Here is a 23152-nt window from a genome sequence, read left to right on the forward strand (position 1 = left end):
AAACCTAAGCAAAATTTAATGTTTAAGGTATGTACTGTGTTACTGAATATGCTTGTGCAGGTTAAGAGATACTAACTTTAAAGTTGCAAAGAAAAGACCTGATGTAGCTTTTCTTTCCTATATACAGTAATTTCACGAATACAAGCCGCACCATTTTGACTTAGATTTTGTTCTCAAACCGGAAATGCGGCCAATATTCAGGAGCGGCTAATATGTGAATAATTTTCTGACATTTACAACCCCAGAAGTGCCAGCCAGGGTGCCAAGCCAAGCGCCTGCCAGTAAAACCCAGGATTTTGTGACTGTTACAAATTGGATACTGTGTTGCGTGGCGGGTGGGGCCAGCACAGCGCCAGCAGCATGGGGGGAGGGAGGGAGGGGGGGAGGGGAGTTCCCTACTTCAGGCTGGGGAGAGGCTGTGCTGACATCCCCACGGCTCAGGGAGGAGGGGGGGGGCTCCGCCCCCGCTCTCCGCCACCGCGGCAAGAGCGGGCCACGCCCCGTGTTCGCCCGCCGCCACCGCGGCAAGAGCGGGCCGTGCCCCATGTTCGCCCGCCGCCACCGTGGCGAGAGCGAGGCAAGCTCCGCGCCCGGCCGCCGCCACTGCGGCGGGAGTGGGCCGGGGCAAGCGACCCCAGAGGCGGCGGCCAGCCCTGAGAGGCTCCACTGAGTGGCCCCACCGAGCTGGGCCACCTGGCCCCGTCAGCAGCCCCTAGCGGGCCGAGCCTGCACAGCCCGAGCCGAGCCAGTAAACCCCCCGCCCTGCTGCGGTTCCGTTACTATTTGGCAACTTTGTTGCACGCGGGTCCTCGCTGCGAATGACAGAGCGGCTTATATTCAGGTGCGGCTTATTTATGGAAAAAAAACAAAATATTTGCCAACACCCAGAGATGCGGCTTATACTCAGTGCGGCTTGTATTCGTGAAATCACTGTACATTTTTATTTGGTTGAAGTATTCTGGGCAGTGTGTCTTTAAAATATGGGCTCTTCAAAAATACAGATTAACAGCTCCTCTTACAGAATGACAAAATGAGACCAACACAACAAACAAAACAGAAGACAGTTACATTAAAATTAGATTACCCACCAGAGAAAAACAGTGTAGATGGAGACATTAATGACATGAAGTTCTGAAACAGAAGAATAGTATCCATCTTAAGGACAATCAATTAGATGTTAAAGTATCAAAACAGTCTTTCTTAATGCTGTATATTTTTGGCTGTGTGTCATCTGGTAAACTGGAAACAAAACTGAGAAGGATGCAGTATTTTTTTTTATTTTATTTTATTTTTTTTTTTTTTTGCCATTTCTTGTGACATACTGACAATGTTTTCCATGAAAAAAAACCTTGTTAAAACAGCGAGACTTCAGACTGCAATTTCTATTTTTGTCATGGAAACTGCATTGCTTGACACCACACTGGAGAGTCCCCGTGACATATGATTTTTAACCCTGTAATAGGGTGGATTTCAAATGCTTTATAAAATAACCAGCAGCTTGCTGGAAGGGGTAATAAGGAATTATTTATTCCAATTGTGTCTGTTACCAAATATATTTCTAACCCAAACATTTTTCAACATCTATTTAGAAGTTTCTGATGATAGAAATGCCTAAAGTTCCTAATTCCCCATGTCTAATAGTTAATGATCATTAGCACATCATGGGATCTCATAAAATAAAAATAAATAGCAATGGATCAGAAGTTCTTTTGCTGCAATTTCAAAGTACTGCTCTTTGTTCTAGTCCTGGTAAGCAGAGAAAGCATATTCCTACCTTCTTCTTATCAGCCCTTTCATGCACCTGAAAACTCCTTTGCTCCAGCAGTCCCCTCTTCAAGAGATCAAGTAACCCAAATTCCTTCTAAGGTCCCTCCTTAGGATCTCTGCCTCTGCCTCCTACAGTGTAGCATGGCTGTGTGTGTGTGAAAAGAGCTGCTAATAAATAATGGGCATAGCAAGAAGTCAGGAATCCCTCTGCTTGCACACACAAGGAAAGGTGCAATAGCTGTAAAATCCAATTAATAAAAGCAGTCTTTCTATGTTATATCTTCTTTGTGAAATTTATTTGAAGAGAGTCAAAAGTGAGACGATTTGATCCTACGAGCCAAGCCACATTTAATTAATTTAAAGACCCTTTGAACAGCTACCAAGGGACTTCATCTTGGCCTAAGATCATCTAATAACAGGCAAGGATAGGGCCAAGGAAGGTTCAGCCAGTGGAACCACTGGTCTACATGAGGTGCAGCACAGGTACTTGATAATTTATTATCTTGAAATCAGAGTTAATTTTCAGGCACATGAAAGTTATACACAGTTGCATGGAAAGAAGGAGCAAAGTTATCCCTGAGATTCAAGTCCAATGGCAATTTCAACACGTTGCTTGTACCTCCAGGTCGTGTTCTGTACACTCCTCTCAATTCAATTCCTGGTAATTGAATGAGATTGATGGAATCAGGAATGCTTGATTGGTTGTATTTGCCTGTCTTTACAAAAAGACTTCCCTGAGTACAAATCTGAGCATGCTGGAATCTGTTTCCTTTGGGCACGTTGATATTTCAGCCAAGTGTCACCCAAGAGATGCGCAACAAAGGAGAACCTTTGCCACTTCTGTGAACAATTCACTGCACTCCCAGAACTGTTTGTGGGAAGATGTATCCCTCAATAAAACCTCGTGATAGCAATAACACAACAGTCCTGATAACAATCGTCTCACCTGCTTTTGACTTCATTACTTTTCCATCCCACAAATTCATTTCAGAGACAAGTTTAAAGGAGTATTTTTATGTACTGGCATTTGCTTGCAACTTAAGCAGCTGAGTAATTCCTAATTTATGTAGCTGTCGAAAAACATTAACTCTGAAAGAACTGTATAAAATTTGGAATTGGATTTTCTTTCCCAATAACAACAAAGTATCATTTTCACAGATTACTGCAACTGATTATTTTATAACCGAGTCATTTGTGGCCAACTATGAAATCCTTTGCAACCTGTGTATTTTTGATTGAACTGCAACACTAAACATTTTAATTCAATGTTTTAGACCTTTAGACAACAAAACAATTACAAAAGGAAACCTTCATTTAATACAAAAGGGAAAAATTATTTTTGTACAAGTATAAAGGAGTTGATTTTGATTAAAAGTATTTTTATTAGGTATGATATAAAGTCACCAATAATAGGTCAAAACCTGCAAGTTTCTAACTAAACTCAATAATCAAAAAATTATTTCTGCATTACTAAAACGTGTCAAGAGTGTATTAATATTACAGCTAACAGTTCTTAAACAGATACACAATCATATACCTTTATTTTGTATTGCGGCACTTAATACTCTGAGAACTGGAAAAATGGATTTATAAACCCTATTACTTTCTGACATCTCTCATCCATATGGTTTATGTACAAATACTCAATTCTATTGATTACTTAATGAAAGAATTTATATGAATGTTCAGAAATATCCTAGCGTTACGGACCTCAGTTATACATTTAATGAGGATGAATGTGTTTAGTTGTAAATCCATCTGCATTGCTTCACAAATTCCATACATAAAGCTAAAATTATGAACCAATAAAGTCAATAAAATTTGCTCTGTCAAATTTCTAGCAAGAATAAATGCATACATTTAAATTTTCCTGGAAGTATTTTAAGCAAATAGGTATGTAAAGAGCTAATGCAGAGAGTACCTAAAGAACCAAGTTTAAGTAAGTAAAATTCACTTGATTCTTTGCATGCCTGAGACAGTCAAGGTAAGATTACACAAGATTATACAAAGGTACAAAGTTTATTGGCTGTGTGTAAATGTCGCTTCAAAACAAAAGAGAAAGAAAAGTGGTATGTTTAAAGAATTCTCCTCGGTACCTTTGAAGAAATAAGGAACCTCACCTTGCCAACCCCTGAGAGGTCTACAGGTAAAGAACTACAAAAATCTAAGTATAAAAGCAAAGAAATCAGCATCTTAAACTTTGGTATATTTTAATTTCAGCAAAGTGAGTCCAATATGTTCTGAGCATTCATTTATATATCTACATGAATATTAAAAAAAGAAAGACCCACCTACAATGGAGCTGAGATAGAAAATATCTGCAATTTGAACTCAGGCACTGAAAGATAAAATAGGGTAGAGCAAAACTCTGGGTGTTTAAAGCTTCTCCTCTGTTTTAAGGCTTTTACTATTATCCATTATTTACTTTTTTCCAGCAGCATTGAATATCTTCAGTATCCTACTCCTTATTCAAATTAAGAATGCTAATCATACTGAATTTTGATTAATGCTTTTCAGGGTTTATTCTGCTGATGCATATTCTCCTATGTTGGCAACTTGATAGATACTGTCATGCACATTTAAGTAAAATAATTAACTGAACTGATTTTCCTCCCCTCTGGAAGTAATTTGCTTGCTTGCTCCCCTCAAATCGTAGCCATAAATAGAAACATTCCATTTATCAAAAAGATTGGCCGCTATGAATTGCAAAATTAAATATTTAGCCATCTTTGTAGAATGGTTTAAATGTCAACTGTATCATCTAATACCAGGAAATATCTATTAAAGATACATTTGATAGTAGATATTTTCTCATAACACTAAAAAGCTGGGAAACAAAAAATTCTTAGAGTATTGCCAAATTGAAAACCATGCATAATTCAGCAGTCGAATTGAATTTTAATCTTTTCATAATACTTGGGGAAATATTTTATACTTATGAAAACTAAGGGAGATAAAGAACATTACAAACCAAATAAGTGGCTCTATGTTCAGGCAGAAATGATACAATAGCTAATGGAAATAGGTTATGTGAAGCAGTCAGAAGAATAGAAAGCACCCTGGATATTACAGATTCACATCCAAGTTCACAGGACTGTTGAAGGAAATTAAAAAATACGGTATGAGGAACTCAGGGATCTTTTCATCATAAAAGGGAACACTGAAGCTTTTTAAGAGTTTAAAGAGAGAAGAAGCTGAAAGCAGCAGCTGCCCATCAGCAGAGGCTGCTGCCCTTTGATGTGATGATTTCCTCCCTTGGGACAATTCCCCTCCCTGCACTGATTTATTGCTGCCTCCTTGAGTGCCCATGGGCACAAATCTCTGCTCTCCAGTAAAATCCTGCTTGTCTTCCCTACCCAAGGACTAAGGAGGTTCTCAGTCTGAGAGCTAAGAGGGCAGCACTTCCAGCACTTCCACTGCCTTTTGGATTGGTAGAAGGGTCATCACCACCACCACCAACAAAGCAACCAAACATCATTAACAGCTGGTGTCAGCACCAAGAAGAATCCAATAGAAAGAACAAGAACTGGTATGGCATTCACTCTGTAAAACCATAGTTTCTTTAGGGATGTAAGAGAGATGCTTCTTAAATTTACAGCTATTGATTCCCTAACACGAGTCAAACTTCCACAGAACCATCCCAGGATATATGTAAAGGACTATTTGACTCTTGAGTAATCCTTCACAGCTGATCCATAGGTCTACAAGAAGATATTTGTAAAAGGAAAAAAAAACCAAAACAGCAGTTTCACTACCCCATCCCCTTCAAAAATCTGTGAAAACACCTGCTCTACAGAACCTTCTTCTCTTGTTCCTCCTCAATTTTCATAACTTGGAATTTGTTCTCATTCCCTTAGGTACTTTGGGACTGTAGTCTTGGAGCTTATATCCAAAGCAATTCCTCAGCATATGGGTAAATTTTTAGCAGCAGGGAAGAGCATTTACCTCTTCTGAAAATTTCAGGCCCATGTGTCTTCGAGGACAATAGATGTGCAAATGGATTTCTTGTACAAGTTGAGTCTTTGGAAGAGCTGGGAACTCTGTCCCTGTCTGCCCCAGAGGGCTCAGCAAAGCATTTAAATACTGGTTTGTAGTGAACAATGAACTTCCAAACCAGGAGAACTATTTCATTTACAGTGCCCAAAATTTGCATGCCCTGCGGCTGCCACTCATCCTGATGCAAATCCCAGCTCAGACTTTCTTGGATATTACTGCTGGCTGTGGCAGATGGTTGCACACTTAGAATTGGTAATTAGTAATGAGAAGAAGACACAGAGTGGGAAAAAAAAAAAGGTTGTTTCTCTTTTACTGTTATTTTTGCTCATTTTCAGCCACACTGAAGATCCTGCTCTCCTGGCAGTGATAAAGATTGGCTGCTTTTCCTGCAGCAGTTGATTCATTTTGCTTTATAGGTAACTGGATTTTGTTTGATAGTCAATTTGCCAATTATTCAATTCTTCAAGGGCTAGAAATTAGGAAGATAAGGTCCATCAGGAAGGTTAGTCCCTAATTGCTGAGCACAGGAAGAAGGTTATGTGCTTGAAATACAGCATTTTTACAGGGGAGACTGGGAAAAAAGCCAAGGAACTGCTGTCAGCATTTCACTTAAAGATACGAAAAGTAGATCCAGCACTTGAGTCATCATTAACAGAGCAGTGGGTTCAAATAGCTCTTTAATATTTAATTCTGTATGTATAATTTTAAATCCATTACACTTTTGATATTTGCAGATCTAACAGTCATTTATTTGCTGCAATAACATGGCCATAATAATGAAATAAAAGATGCAGTACTATTCCAAGAAAACCAGAGAGGGAGGGAAGGTTTTGGGAATTCTTGGCTGTTTCTATTTCTCAGTAGCAGGTGGATGGTCAGTTTTCCCCAAACAGTACTATGTGTCACACACTTCACACAGAGCAAAAATGAACACTGACATATTTTATCATTATTGGGTTTTCCTCATTAGCGTTGAAAACATGGAAACTGTTTTATTTATCAAGGAAGCAATTGCTTCCCCTTGGAAACCAAGAGACACATTATTGAAATCAGCCCTAGAACTGAGCTATTGCAGCTGTCCACTCTTTCAAGCAATCAGATTAACAAGAATAAATTAAAAAATACACATTTCCTACCCTTGTCTCTGAAAAAAAAAAGGATTCACTGACATCACAGAATGTAGCCTATTATTCTTGTCAATTATATAGTAAATATGAAATCACTAAATAATTTTCTGGCTATCAGAAATACCTTCAAAAGGGAGACTAAATGAGAAAAAATTGTTGGGCCAGACCCATGTGTGTCTTATTGGGCCAGACTCATACTGCCTTCAGTCTTTTAGCAGAGCAGTGATAACTCCTTGTAGATGAAAATCTGACTAATCATTTCAAACTGATCGTGTCCATTTTCTTAATAAACCAGAGCTAATCTATTAAGTGCACAAATGGCCTCTGGACTATTCCAATGCCAAGAATAAATAGAGTGTCCTCATGAAAAGCTTTCTGAAAAACATTCAGAAAAAGGAAGCAGCAGAAAGCAGAAACTGCCAATAGGTGCAGCCCTGACACAAGTAATCCTCTTCAGGTGTGTGTCAGTGCAAGTCAAAGATTCTAATGTCAGTCATGAGATCATTATTAGATCAGAAATCCCATGACAATTGCAGTACTGTTGGCAAGAGAAATAGAAAAGACAGGAACCAGACCATAAAATACACAGATTTCTTTGTGGTACAGCAGAAAAGGCATCCTCCACTTAACTTTAAAAGCCTAGAAACTACATTAAAATGGTATTTCCATTGCCTATGATTAAGCCCACTTAGAAACAGACAGAAATAGATAAAGCCTTCGTGTATAACCTCTTGGACATCTCTGCTGAAGCGCACAAATAATGAATAGCTGAGAATTCTCTGTCCCCTGCAGGAAGGGCTCAGGCCCCGCACATGGAACACTGCAGGTTGCATTTTCTTGACCTAATGCATTGATTATCTGGAATAATTTGAGAGACAACAGCAGATGTGAACTGTGGTTTTAAGTTCTATTTCAAGTACAGCCGGTGATAAACAGAATAGCAAGAAATCTAAAATAAATGCCTATGAAGTAAGACAACTGAAGAATTGCAATAAGCCATGAGAGGCAAACAGCTCCCTCTCAGGACTGACCTACATCCTTTGAATGTCCACAGTAAATAAAATTAAACACTCTGAGGATTTTAAGTTGTTAAGAAGTTTTCCTTCAAGGAGATGAATATACACAGACATGCATCCCGTACTTCGACTAGTTTGGACAAGGCCCCAAAACTGAAGCAAGCATGCTTTTGGAAAATGGGAAAAGCCACCCTTCCAAACCAAAAGGAAATGCGAGGCAGAAAAAGTTCAAAAGAATGTTGGAATATGAAAGAGGAAGGATTACATACATTACCATCATCAGGGCTGTACAGGGAACATGAACAGCAGCAATTCTATTGATAACAGCCACTTATTTAAACAGATTCCTCCACTGATATTGATGGACACCAAATGATGAATAGTAATCAACTTGGGCACTTCTTAAGTGACTGCCCAAATTATGTGTCAGATGAAAGAATCAAATTTTGATTCTGAAGTCCTCTAGGCTCTAATTCCTTCTAAGAACAATTACAGATACATACCCTGGCTGAAAGAAGAATGATATGAATTTGTAATTATTAAATAAGAACAAAATAAACTGAGTATATGGGAAAACTGGCTGCCAGGTGAGGTGGAAACACCAGCTCTCAGTCAATTCAGGTATTTGCTGGCGACTAATGGAAGAAAGGGGCTCCTGTCCCTCCTTTCCTCAGTTGTTTCCATTGTCATCAGCAAAACAGCATATAGTGGCTTAAGTGGAGAACACTGAAATATTAATTCCTGTGCCCTAGTTCTGTGCTCTGTGCACCCTCCTGAAGTGAGCTAAGTTACTTTTTTTGGTTGCCTGATAAAAAATTTATCAATTCTGACCGATGCAAACCTCCTAAAAAGCCTGGTTTTACTCAAGTGGCAACTAAAGAGCCAGCACAATGCGAGCAGCTTTGATGCACTCAGAAAGCAGAAAGCCACAGTGCAATATCACAAACCCAACAGTTTTCAATACATTACAGGGAAAAATAGCAGTTCCTTCTTCATATGAAAAATACTGTTGAGTCTGAACATTTCTCGAGATGAAGACAAACTCTGAATAAATATTATGACTGTAGCAATCACAGAACTACCTGAAATGCTCAGCATGTCTCTCCTTCTGTGTATTCGGGCTTCTGTTTCCAAGAGTTTATCTACTAACTTATCAATCTCCAAAGTTAATTCTAAGCCAACATCAAGACAGCCTATTTCAACACTTTAAATTACCTCCCATTAATTTTAGGAAGCAATGACTCAGCTTTCTCTTCTTTCATTCAAAGCCGAACTTTTTAAAATCTACATCCACTTCTGATGTTTGGATGTTCTCATCTTTGTCATAGGAACAGAGTTCAAAATCTCACATTTTCATAATAAAAGTATCCCAGAATTAACTAATAAATATTTTATGTTATTTATGTATGATTTAAACTTGAAATCTGAACATAAGTCAGTATCTCCTACAATTCAGAGCCAGTTTCAAGGCTGAGTGTGGGAACTAACTTCAGCTTCAGTACAGCAATTTCAAAAACTCCTAGGAAGCTGTATGCTATTTTAAACAATGTATGTTATTTAAGCAAAGTAGCTGTACTTCAGTCCCTTATTCTGGGTCACAGACCAATTCATGCAGAAATTGCACTATGGGCAAAATGTTACTGAAAATTCAGATTAAGTTTAATGACAATGCAAATTTAAGCACTACCTTAGCTGTACCATGGCAGTGTTGTCCTTCCAGAAAGTGCTTGCTGAAAACCCCAAATACACCCAGCCTGTGGTTCCAGATGCCTCACCCGTTTATCCAGTGCCCCTCCTCCAGTGTTATATCAAACCTCAGCAAACCTTCATGTGCTGAGGCAGCTTAAGACATGGCAAAAGAATTAGCAACGCATTTTAGGATGGTCTATAGCTTTCTCACTTCAGGGTTTATTTAATACATTTAAATACATTAAATACATTTTCTGAGTTGTTTCGTTTGATTGTTTGTAGGGGGTTTTCTGGTTTGGGTTTTTTGGGTGTTTTTGTTTGTTTGTTTGGTTGGTTGGTTTTTTGGAGTTTTTTACTCCAAAAATTCTCTTCCTGTTCTGAGAAACTGTGCTGCTTTCTGTTTTTCACCTCTCAGGAAATCAGGTCACCACCTCTAGACCTGTAGTCACAGCATCAGGACAGACACATGTGGAAGTGTTCATCCCTCTAGTGATCCATGAAGATACCATGACATTAAAATGAAAAACTAAAAATCAATCTGCAAAGGGGGAATACTTCTACATGTAATTCTGCTCAACAAATCCACGGTCATTGGCAAGAAAAGTTCTAACCAAATTAACTTTTCGTTGCATGTAAAACCATACCAAGCAAATAAACAATGTGGAGACTCAGAAGAAAGTTGTGATTTTTCTGCTGTGCTTTCACATGTAGCATAGAAAAGCACTTTGCAGTAAACAGTAGGCAGGGCCTTCTACTTCAATCTTGCAAATTAAAGCAAAGGACTGTTTTGTTTTCAGTCCATCAGCTCAGCCCCACACCCAGCAGCCCTTGGCTCCTGCTGTGTCACTGATAATCTGCCATATGTGGCACATCCTATAGCAGCACCCCCAGAGACATGGACTGAAATCAGCACAGTTGTGTTTTGTAAAGTGCACTGAAAAACTAACAGATGGCAACAACTGGGGCAAATTCCATTCAAGGAAGCACTTTTTAATCAAAAATTTTATACAAAGCGTATGGGACTTTTCATTGCACATGATTTCTCTTTCATTGTACGATTTCTCTTTCACTGCACATGATTCCCACTGCCTTTCATGCTGCTGTTCTAGCACGCAGCTGCCACACAGCAGCCAGTTCGCACACACAAGGACAGACTGAAGCAGAAATGGGCAAACATCCATCTGAGCCAACAGAGCTGCAGAATTTTGCCCTTTGCTCTGTCCAGTTTTAGTGAAGTGCTGCAGAGATGAAGCCCTGGGAGAAGAGGCCATGCAGAAACACAGATCCCAGCTCCAGGGAAACTGCCAGTGGGGATGTAGAAGCTTTGCTGTCCTAAATAATGTATTCTAGTCCAAAAGCATCTAAAAGCTGAGGTTAAATGGCTGTCATCCTTTCAATTGTAGCATGCCTATTAATTACAGTGCTATATTGAATTTCATTTCTGTACTCTGGATTCTACACCACATACAACGCTCGTTGTTGCTGCCTTCATTCATGACTTTTTTCATTAGCACACCTGGAAGCTCTCCAAGGCAGGAAGTAGAAAGGAGCAGGAGTCTTGTCAGAAATATCTATTAAATCTGTCATAGGCACTAACAAATCAATTGAGTACCAATGAACCTTTCAGAATTTTTTTTGAGCAACTGGTTAAAAAGGGACCCACCTGACTTGAAAACTTTTCAGCAACAACAAACACACTAGGCCCGGCATGTTGTGGTTATTACATCCACAGCCACAGAATCACAGTTACTTAAGTTGCTTTGTCATGCGACAGGACTGAGTTACAGTAATTTAATGAATACAAGCCGCAGCAATTTGACCAAAATTTTGGTGGAAACCCGGAAGTGCGGCTAATACTCGGGGGTGGCTAATATGTGAATAATTTTCTGACATTTACAACCCCAGAAGTGCCAGCCAGGGCGCCGAGCCAAGCACCTGCCAGTAAAAGCCAGCATTTCGCAATTGTTACAAATTGTTACTCTGTTGCACCGCGGGTGGAACCTGGCTCCCTGCAGGCAGCACGGGGGGGTGGGGAGAGAGGCAGGAGAGCTCTCTCCTTCCCTCCTCTGCCACAGCCCGGGGGAGAGACAGGGGGGCCCCGCACCGCCATTGCCGTGGCTCAGGGAGGAGGGAGGGGCCCCGCGCCGCCATTGCTGCAGCTCAGGGAGGAGGGGTGGGGCTCTGCCCCCACCGTCCGCCGCCGTGAAGGGAGCATGGGGTGCTCCGTGCCCGGCCGGCGTCACGGCGTGAGCGGGGCGCGCTCTCCGTGCCCGGCTGGCGCCGTGGCGTGAGCGGGGTGTGCGCTCCGTGCCCGGCTGGCGCCACGGCGGGAGCGGGGCCGGGGCGAGCAAGCCCAGAGGCGGCGGCCAGCCCTGAGTGGCCCCACCGAGCTGGGCCACCTGGCCCTGTCAGCAGCCCCTACCGGGCCGAGCCTGCACAGCCTTAGCTGAGCCAGTAACCCCCCCGCCATGCCGCAGTTCTGTTACTATTTGGTAACTTTGTTGCACGCGGGTCCTTGCTGTGAACAACAGAGCGGCTTATATTCAGGTGCGGCTTATTTATGGACAAAGAACGAAATATTTGCCAACACCCAGAGATGCGGCTTATACTCAGTGCGGCTTGTATTCGTGAATTTACTGTAATTTTAAATGCTTGAACGAAATTTAAATTTAATTAGTTAAAAATTTTAAAAGGAAATTATTGAAATATAAATACAGTTTTTTATAGACACGAATTCCTAGAACAGGTTGGCAATCGCTCTCACTTATTAATCCAAATTATTTTCCTGTTCTTTTAACATTTATATAAAGGGCAACTAAGTTAGAGTACATCATGGTTTTAAAAAAAACAAGAAAAAATCATAAATTTTAAAATGAAATTTTAAAAGGTAATGTAGGTCTGTTTTGCAGTCTGTTTATATCACCATGATAATTGCACACCAACTAACTGGAGTCACAGTCAATGAAGTAACTAAAAAATCAATCACTTCCAAGAACAAGTTCTTTTTCTCTCAATCTTTGTATAATTTTCTAAACTTCAAACAAGTGCTGTAAGTGAGGGAAACTGGCCTGTGTAAGGCAACAGTGTAAGGCAAGTGTTTGCGTAGATGCAAAGTACAGACGCTGGTTAATTGTGCCCAAAAGTTGCTATTACCACACAAGTTTTACAGTACAGTGCATCATAAATGCCTGTAACACATCGGTCTGTACTTCATACCTGCCCACACTGTCTGTTCACACCCTCCTGGATTTTCAGTAAGCACAGAATGTCTCAGACTCAGGGCTATGGAAGGGGGTGACAAATCAATGAAATCCTTGAGACTGACACAGGACATTGGAGGGAGGCAGGGAGCAAGAATCCCAGAGTGGGACCTCCAAGGAAAGGATCACAGCACCCAGGAGATGACTGGAGCTCTGGATGGGATTGGGTGCCTGTCTTCATCAGCCCAGCATGTTCTCCTTAATTAACCTGGCCTGAGCCAATTAGCTGGGCAGCTCCAGTGTTGGCCCCCAGGGAAGGAGCAGAGTCTCTGAGCCTGAAAGTTGGCAGAGTGTGTGATACTGCAAAAACCTAACACAAATGGTATATAGTTTTCTCAAAACATTCTGAACTCTACTATGTTTACGTCCACCCCCACCACGACGGAGGCAGCAAACCAAAAAAAAAAACCTAATATTGCCTCCAGTGTCCTTTTTACACTTCCATTCAGTCTGAGAAACAAGAGTCAGCCTGACATCGGACAACATTTAAAACAATAAAAAGACTTGGTCCATTTAATTCAGAAGCACTGGACTTCATTTATAAATGGAGGCGTTGTTTCCAAATTACTGAACAAAATTGCTACGTGCCAGTCTGGTGTCATTGTTACATCTCCTATAAAATCACCTGTATCATAAATGGTTATGGAACAGAAAACAGCTGAGAACAGCAAATCCTCCTTGTACTGGGGCTGCACTCAGAGATGCTCAGTGCTCCACAGTCACTGAGATAAAAGCACTTGGGAGAGGGTTTTTTTATAATCTAAACACACAGAAAAAAGGACAGTGGAGGAAACTACAGGTCGGGAGAACAAATTGGTTTGATCAATTTCACACAGCCTGAAACAGGAGAATTGAGCAGAAAATCAATGGCCTAAACCACCTGTCCAGAGTTTGAATTCTTTATATTCTCCTTCCCCTTCTTCCTTCATAAAAGAAGCATTATATGCATTTTTTAGGGGGCCCTAGCAAGCGAAGGGATCAAAAGCACTTTCAGGCTATTGGGAGTGTTTGTTCTTGTCCAGAATTGTTTTTTTTTTTCCAGTTGAGTGGAAAGAAGCAGGCTTAAGGAAAAGTGGGGGTTCTCATCTATTCTGTCCACAAAGAATTGTTGACCAGTAAGCATGAGGAGCTCTAAAGAATAAGTAATTATCTATTCCGGCTGTGGTTTCAAAATGTTTTAAAGATTTAGAAACCATTACAAGCAAGTGACATGTCCCTGCTGTTTTACACTAACTCAAGTAGTTCCAGCCTGAGGAACACATTTTAAGGCCTTTTGATTTTATTTTTAAAGCAAGCTGGAATCCTGCAGCGCCAGTTTTGTTGCAGTAAACTTTTAGGTGGCAAATATTCCAATTCCACTTGTTGCATTACTAACACTTTCTTGGTATTATAAATTGTTTTTCTAAGTCTGTATAAAGAATGCTGCATGCTTTTGCAAGTTGTCCTTTTTGATTTTCATCATCATTCACCTGGAAAGATGACAACACAGGAACCCACAGATAAAAGGAAGTATTTATACAAAGGAGAGAGATGTAATTGAATTAATGGGTGGACCACAGATGGAAAAAAAGTGTGAAGAAAGATATTCAAGTAGAATTTGCATTATTTGGCTCAGTTTGTTCCTTCCTTTGAGTCCTCACACTGCTCTTTGAGCCCTCCCTCTGAAGTTCTCTCATGTTATTGCAGCAATGGAAGTACAGATGGGTCCAGATTTTGGATTCTTGGGTTCACACACACTGGAGAGCAGAAGTGAGTATCTCAAGTTACTACTTGAGTAATTCAAATTCAAATAATGAAGACTATCAAACTACACAAGAGAATATGTCCTCGGGTGTATCATTCTTGTTTGCTTCAACGGGCTCACTGTAAATCTTCATGGCTTGGAGTTATGCTTGCTAGCATAATTTTCAAAATAATTTTGTTTATATCAATACATGTTAGAAAATGTCCATTTCTACCTGAAATTGTAAAATCCAAGCAATTATTATTTCCACTGCAACCTGAATTATGAGGGATAACTAGAACAGTTTTATATTTTTCGGCTGCTCACACTTACCATGATACACGAGCCTGTTCAGACCTCAGGTAACCCCCCATGCATCACTCAAACCGTAAGAAGAAAACTATTCCTCATCCTTTTTACCCCCAAACAGACAAGTTTCCTATGCTATCCTTCCTGTGACTTTCAGAATTTGAAATCCTTGAGGAACAATCTCTAATTTTAGAGAATGTCTAAAAAGTGTAGAAAGTACTCTTAACTAAATAGCAAAAATCACATTGCAAAAGCAAGTTACAGTCTTAATCCACACTAAAATGTTTCATTGCAGAAAAAAAAATTGCTAAAATAGTACCTCAACAAAATTAATAGTTCCTGTAGCTTTTAAAATATTTTGTTGAAAATAAAAATTTAATACCTATAGTTCATTGAAATAAATTACTTCATATTTCAGCTGCAGATTCAGGCACATCGCTCACAGTGTATTTTTTAATTATAAGCAATGGCTCTCATACAGAAAGGCTTCATCAGCTTCAAAGGATTGTGACATAAAATTAACATACATCCATCCTCACAGCATAACAGCAGCAACAAATTTTTGGACCTATAGGCTTAGCAATTCCAGTACTCCCCACTCAGCTTTATCTCTTATGTTCTGAATAGCCCAAAAGTTTAAGAACTCTCACTATTTTCATGGCACCTTCAGTGACAAGCTATTTTAACTAAATTTTTTACTTAAATGGTTATTTAGTACACTTCAGGATTATAAAATGCCACATTCTGCCCCTGTCCTATTGTGTAGGGTTGCAATCCACTATAATATTCTGGCTATTTTTCTAAAGAACAAGTCTTGTACATAAAGAAAACTACTCAAAAGCAGTTCAAATGTATCTCAAATCACTATTTTCCATAAGTATTTTTAAAAGTCCAAGGGGATATCATCAGACTGGAATTGGTTCGTTATTTTCCTTGCTTCTTTCTAGCTTCAAGTAATCTAACATATTTAGGTGTAACGACGTATCTCAGTGTTCCCATTCATTATTGGTTTTATCTGTCAGGTGGAACCTGCATTCACGCCCCTGCATGTAATTCTCATTTTCTCCCTAGCCCCTTCCTCCTGCAATGAAGACCCCTCAGCAGCCACTAAAAGCTCCATCACAACAGCCTGAATTCTTGACCCTTTAGTCTTGGACACACTGATGTCACCTACTGTTTTTTCACAGCTGTAAAAATTACTAAGAAGGGCAATCACAGAAAATAACCAAACCCTAAAGCCCTCAAACCCCTCATCTCTGAGCTTCTGAGACTATCAGAGGTCACTGTGAGAGTGATTTTTTGGTGCAGTCTAAATCTGAAACCTGAGCATGTTTATCACTCTTTACTGGATGATGATCCCTTAAGTCAAAAACAGCATCCCCAGGATTAGCTGAGATATTACCAATCTTTTATTTTACCTTAGAATAGGATCACTAGGAAGAGATCTTTTTTTCCCTTTGAAGGCTATATTCTTAACTAAGCTATAGCAATTAATATAAACTTAAAGCTAGAAATTAAAAATAATTTTAAAAAATGTTATAAACAACTGCAACACTTCATGCACTTCATGGCTTTGCCTGAACTTCATATTTTTTGATCCTGCCTCATTTTCACAGAGAAATACTCAAAACCAATGAATTCTGGCCATCCTAAACTGTCTTGTGTTCTAAGTCTGGCTGACAGTGAGTAGAAACAATAATATTCAGAATGACAATTTTAAAATAACTTTTGTATTTTTAATGTACCGAAAGGATAGTTGCTGTCATTAATGCCACTGCTTATCAATACAAACAAACAAACAGGGAGGCTGGACAGTTTCACAGTGTGAAGCAGAGAAATGGGATTTAGTGTTGAGCCCCTGGGAGTAACTGGGCTGACAAGTGCTGGATTTGTTGTGGTGCAACTGGGAATACACACTCCTCTGAACTGCTAAAATAAAAAAGGCAGATTTGGAGAGTTTGTGGTTGCAGTTTGTAGTTTAGTGAATATTCAGGCATCCTTCTTGGCTGGTTTTATTGTCTCCTTATTCTTTACAGTGCTTTTAGCACAGCCAAAATACATCAGAGACTGGGACTCCATCTGCCCAGGAGGCATGAACTGGAACTGCTTCTGAGACACAGATTACTTGTCTGAGGGGAGCCAGACCTCTGATCTTGCTAAAAAAGGCTCTCTATAATTTATCAAGAGCATAAAAGTAGCTAAAGATGTAATGGTACACCCTGGTACAATTATCCAGCTCAGCCTCGCCGGGACACAAGGCACTCAAATGCAATTCTATCGGCCCAGAAGTGGGGGTACAGTAACAAATTTGGCTCTTCTCTTCCAGGATGAGAAGGGAACATCCATCACCTCACTGAATGTTACCTCCTGTTTTTCTGCTTCAGTAAACACCACGGACAGCAGAAATCCCCTCCACACCAGGCTGTTTAGGACGCTCACAGTGCTTTTAGAGAGTAAGATAAAAGGCTTCTGCACAAAAAGAGTGGGAATAATCTGTCCTGCTTTGTATAATAGGATGAATACTAATGGACTAAAACCACTCTACAGATAGTTCAGACCAAGCTTCATCAAAAACCAGGTGCATGGTGAAGTGTGTAATAGATCGCCCAGAGAAGCTGTTGCATCTCTGCCACTACAGATCTGTAAGATTAGGACAGAAAACTATTGCTCAGGAATGACAAGGATCCTGCCTTGGGCAGGAGCATGGACTGATGACAACCTGAAGTTCCTTTCAGATCTATTTTTGCACAGCTTTGCTGATGAAAATGTAGTTGCTGTTATTGGAATGGAGATAGATGTCTCTTCCAAAATCCTTCCATAACTTCACAGCATTTTGTGAGGGACAGAATCCTGACAAATTGATTCAGTAGATCCCACATTGTTTTTAGCCAAACTACCCCTAAACCTGAAAGTCAAATCCTAGAAGTGGTTACCAGCCTCCCTACCAGAAAGGGAGCTGACTTGCATGGCTGTGCCAGTCGGTGTAAATTGAATTAAATTTACATTCCTCCTTTTGGTTGTACATTTTATCAGATTTTTTAAAATAGAGATTGCTCTCATGGATGTCCCTAAATCACCTAAGTCTACTTTGCACGTATACAATGCTTACAGTTTCTCTGTGGGTTTTGTAGGGGTTATTTTTTGGGGGGTATATTTTGGCCAAGGGGAGGGGAGGAAGGTCAAGGAATGTCTCTGATACGCTGCAAAAGGCTCCAGGATGCCATGGTGAGTTTAGTTATTTTTAAGGTCTGTTGTATTTCAACATCAGTCTGTGAAAATTTTTTTTGGGCCAGGACTTGAAAAAATGAAATATGGAAAACTTCTGATCCTGAACCTTCTCACGCTTGCAATGTTATACTGGTATTTTCAAGCTTTCCTTCAAAACCAGGAGACAAAAAAATATAATTGCATAAAAAGAGAAAGTGAGGTATGCTTATACCACAATAATTTTAGGAACCAGGACTTTGCATATACTTCAGTTACTCAGAATAAATTCATTAGATAAAGAGACACCAAAAGCCATTCATTGCAATCTTGTAAAATGAATGCTCTTCATGCTCCAGTTATGAAAAATGCTGATCAAATTTGACAGCCAGAATTTTCACAGGTACATTTAGTTCTGTTAGTCTCTCCTAGTTCTTCCTGGAAACACAGACCTGTTGGGAAGGTAAGTGCACAGAAGACTCTTTTTTCTCCAGTCATCGCCCTTGATGTTAAACATTAGATAGAGGTAAAAAAAAGTGCAGATTACAGAAATTTGCTCCTGTGACCACTCAGGTTTGAAAACTTAACCTTGATAGCCATGGGGATGAAAAAAGGCAGAGATATTAGGAAAAAAGTGTGAGTTTCCATAAGTGAAAACCAAAACACTGTGTGTAGCTTGCAGTAGGCCTGTGCCACAAGTAATATTTAAACTAAAAAAATGATATCATGGGAATGGGTACAGAAAACATATCAAAGCACTAAGGGAAGATAAGAATCACTGAATAGCAAATGCCTCTTAATAGCTTAGCTCCGATTAGTAACAAAGCAGTTACCTGGTGAAAACTTATTTGCCCAGGTGGAAAATACGAAATGCATGAACTACCTGTGCACCAGGGCAAGCAGCAAGGAGTAAGGTGCAAACACAAGGACTAAGTTAAGCACATGTCCAAAAGAACTACACCCTCACTAGCAACATATAAATATAGAATTAGTAAGTGCAAGTTAGTATAAATGCATTAAATAAATAGGCATTCCCCCTACCATGACCTGTCACAGTGGTAAGTTCTGAAATTTCCTTAAACCTCTCACTGCTGGAAGATGAGCACTTCAAAGGGAAGGCATTAAGACCAGCAGGAAGATTTCACAGCTCACAGAACACCCAGCCATGTCTCTGTACAGGTGTGCCCTGGAACATCAGCCTGGAAGGGAGCTGACACTGTGCCTTCTGCTCTGCTTCATTTCTGGTCCTACAGAACTGCCCATCTGCAGTCGTTGGTGCATGGCAGCTGGGTTCTCTTTCTTGTTTTGAGTTTTGGGTTTCGTTTTGGTTTGTTGGAGGGGCTCCTTTGTCAATAGGTTTTATGTGTATGTTTTTAAAGTCAAATGCACATTAGTTCTACTGAAAAAAAGTTTATTTCTCCAAGGTAACAGAAATCTTGATGGAAGAACAAGCAATTTGCCTGTAAACTATTCAGGGGTTGTTGCAGAGGAAGAAATCACAGAAATTTAGTCTTACTATAGTTTGCTTAAGAAGATCTCAGCAGATATTTCAGCACAGATCAGAATCTGCCCTGAAATATTCTTTAAATCTGGGCCCATTAAAAAACTAACCAACCAACCAAACATAGAGAGCTTTCCAAGTACTAGAATTTTTTTCTTATTCAATAGTTGCACAAAATACTGAAAATATTAACAGGCTGATGATAATGGAACTGTTGGAGCTCCGATTCTCTGTTGCAGGTGAAGACTGATATATCCCACAACTGGAGTTTCCACATTTAAACAAAATATGGACATAAAAGATATTTCACATTACCACTCTATTAAAGGTACAGCTACTGAATATTTTTTTATGTTGTACTTGTATCTGTTTCAGTTTTCTCCTACTAAATATATGATGCAAATTGAATTCTCCATGAAAAACTTTAATAAATTAATGGTATTATAAAACCAAAAAAAAGAGCACATGATATTAAAGCAAAAAACACAACTGAAATAGTAAGTTCCTCCAACAGTTTAAGAAGACAGGAGGTTTTTTTTAAAGTGTATAGTGGTTTTTCCAAAAACATAGGGAATGCAGGTTCTTCAAGGGAATGAACCGTTTAATCAGTACTATAATATTATGCTTGGACTGCAGATCATGAGGCCAAATATTATCAAAAAATGAACTATTAATATCAGGGAATACACAGAAATAATTTACCTTTGTAAGAAGTAGATACTTCTCACAGTATAAATACTTCGAATCAATAAATGGAGAAGCTAAATTAGAACAACTGTCTAACATAACCTTTATCACAAAAGCAAGTCTGTCTGTGTAAGTTCAATATTTCAAAGGATGATTTTCTACATGAAAAGTAAATCACATTTAATGAAAAACGTGTTGATTCTCTCAAAATAAAAGCTGAAGAAAATAATTAGGCTAACAAATTCCCAGTCAGCAGAGACTGCAGTGTCAGTGACAACAGCATGTGATGAACATCCCTGGAAGGATCCTAAGGGAATGCAAGCAAAAGAACCAAGTCTAAGATGAAATACCCACTGTGATAGAAGAATTGAAAACAGGAAAAAAATGACAAGGGCATCTTTTCACTAGGAATTGATCTTCATGCAGCCAAGAATCACTGGGCACCATGAGTGACAAACAACATTGACATTAAAACGGGGGTCAATATATAAAAACCATTTGGGAGCCCCAGTTTGGCAGGGTAGGAGCTGATGCCAGTGTAAGCTTTTGGGAAAAGTGAGTGATAACAATTCTTTCAGGAAGCTGTTTGGGACAAGCACTTGGACTTCTGCTTCCTGAACATGAGAACTCCCTGAGAACCAAGATACTCACCTTTACTAGTTCCTTTCCTTAGGAAAGATGAAGATTCTTAAGCAATACCATCTTTTTAACAACTGCACTGTCTTAGGATCTTCAGAGTAGCTATCAAGCTTTACTATTCTCCCTTTTCTTCAAAAAGTATTTTTAATGAAAGAGAGAATTTAAGAGAAAAGTTGTTTGACCTGCAAAAGTCCCATATTCTGCTTAAGGGACTCAGGACAGAAAAGGTAAAATAGACTTAATACAAATGCACACTTGTATATAAAACATCTATTGTACAGCAACCTGAGCAAAAATGTTCAAAACCTCCATTCAATTTTCTGTCCAACTCTTGACAGTTATAAAATATTTATACAGTAAGATATGATTTGAGCAACTTTAAATATTTGTCACACATTTTGTCCGTAGCCAGGGAGAAGAACAGGAATAGAGAAAAAAGGGGCTGTTACTGCTCAACAAAATTAATTATGTATTATTACTTTAGGCAATTGCAATGATTCATTTCTAAAAAAGCAAATTCAAGTGTAATTGTATAATTATTGTGTTTTCATTAAAAATATATTGATAGTGGGTGCCTGCTGTATTAGTCTCTTTATTCTGTTCTGCTTCACAACAAATCCAGTGTAGGAAACACTTAATTTCAGGATCTGTGGGCCAACAATCAGATCCTGAGTACTCAGACACAACTTTTACATGTGTCCTTCAAATTACAGTGGAAATTCCTTCCTTTCAAATGCCAATAAATATAAAATGCGGTCCACAGGCTCAAGGGCTGCTGCTCATGTACATTCCTACCTGCAAAGGGAACAGGTGCATCTTTATCCAAAGCAACCAGGGGAGGGTCCAAAATCACAGTGTCATTGTTTTCAGTTATGATACCATGGTACGACGTCTCAATCCAGGGTTTGTGTTTGTTCACTAGAAAAGAAAAAAACATGCCTAATTAGTTTGATTTGTGTTTCAAATCCATTCAGCTCAGTTTATCTATAAAGAGAAATTATTTACCATACTTCCAATATTAATGGTATTACTCAAAAGCCACAAATGGAAACCCCACAATAAACATTCAAATACACAAGAAAAATTGCATCCACATTGTACTGCACTGATGAGAAAACCAACACTTGCAGACATCCCTCTAATTAAGATGCCAGAATAAAAAGGCAATTTGCAAAATGTTCTCCACTGTTAGCCTAATTAGGTTCAGACACTTTTGAAGGAATTACTTTCAGCTGCAAAGCCCTGATGCAAGAGAAAGGGCAACCAGAGAAACCAAACTTGACAAGACAAAGTAGAATGGTGGGTGAGAACGCTCGACTCTTGGTCACCTTCTCCCTTTGTATTTTTGAAACAATACCTACAATTACTTCTGTGTTCTGAGCATTGTAGAGAAAACAAACATCTTACATTTTAATCACTGATAAAAGTCTGTACTTCTCTACAATTTAACCAAGGGATCTGAATTTTTTCTGAAAAAACCTGTCCTTCAAATCCAGCTGTTGAACATTTGGATATCTGGTCTTGAAGCACGCAGAAAGATCACCAAAAAAAACCCATAAAAAACCAATACTTTAAGGAGAGGCTACACCACATCACCAGATTGTCTTACTGCTGAACCGTCTCCATTTACAGCCCTCTCACCATCTATCTCCTATGGACTGGAAAGGATGAAGACACAAAATAAAAAAGAAGGGAGAAATGAAAGAGGCTTGGATTTTCTCTGCCTATAAATTGAGGTTTCTTCCTGCAGGCACAATCTGAATGTTATGTCACTGGAACTCCTACATAAGGAATACAATGGTGACAGCTAAATGAATTCCAATTTGAGGAATGTACTCCCCCTGGCAAGATGGAGCACTGCACCAGGGAATATCTACCCCATTTGCAGCAAACTCAGATGCAAGGTAATTTCTATGCCTATAATTTAGCTGTGTGAACCAGATGCTGAGGAAAATACCTGGTGAGTTAACAGAAATCACCTCAAAGATGGAGAGTGTACATTTAAAGTGAAACCAAATTAAAAAAAAAAAAAAAATTACAAAACCAAACAAAATCCTCAGATATAACCCAAAACTCTTTCATGCCTTGTCATCTGTAAAACCCCCTGACATCAATGAAATTCAAGTTTCTCCCTTTGTGAAGAAAGTAGCAAGATAACGGAGAGGGCTCTGGGCACAGGTAAACGTAGGTAATTAACAGATTATTTTTTTCATTGTCTATTTGGGAAAAACATA

The 23152-nt window shown here is 39.3% G+C and overlaps 1 protein-coding gene across 1 annotated transcript in view; it reads right to left on the reverse strand.

Annotated features, from left to right (window-relative positions):
* Positions 1–21832, reverse strand: part of CLSTN2 (calsyntenin 2) — a 213844-nt gene extending 192012 nt beyond the window's left edge. Inside the window, exon 1 of the mRNA XM_033069303.1 lies at positions 21714–21832. The gene's annotated coding sequence lies outside the window, so the exon portion shown is untranslated. The remainder of the gene's footprint in view (positions 1–21713) is intronic.
* Positions 21833–23152: the final 1320 nt, after the last annotated feature.

This window comes from Catharus ustulatus, chromosome 10, assembly GCF_009819885.2.
Source record: "Catharus ustulatus isolate bCatUst1 chromosome 10, bCatUst1.pri.v2, whole genome shotgun sequence".
Classification (NCBI taxonomy): domain Eukaryota; kingdom Metazoa; phylum Chordata; class Aves; order Passeriformes; family Turdidae; genus Catharus; species Catharus ustulatus.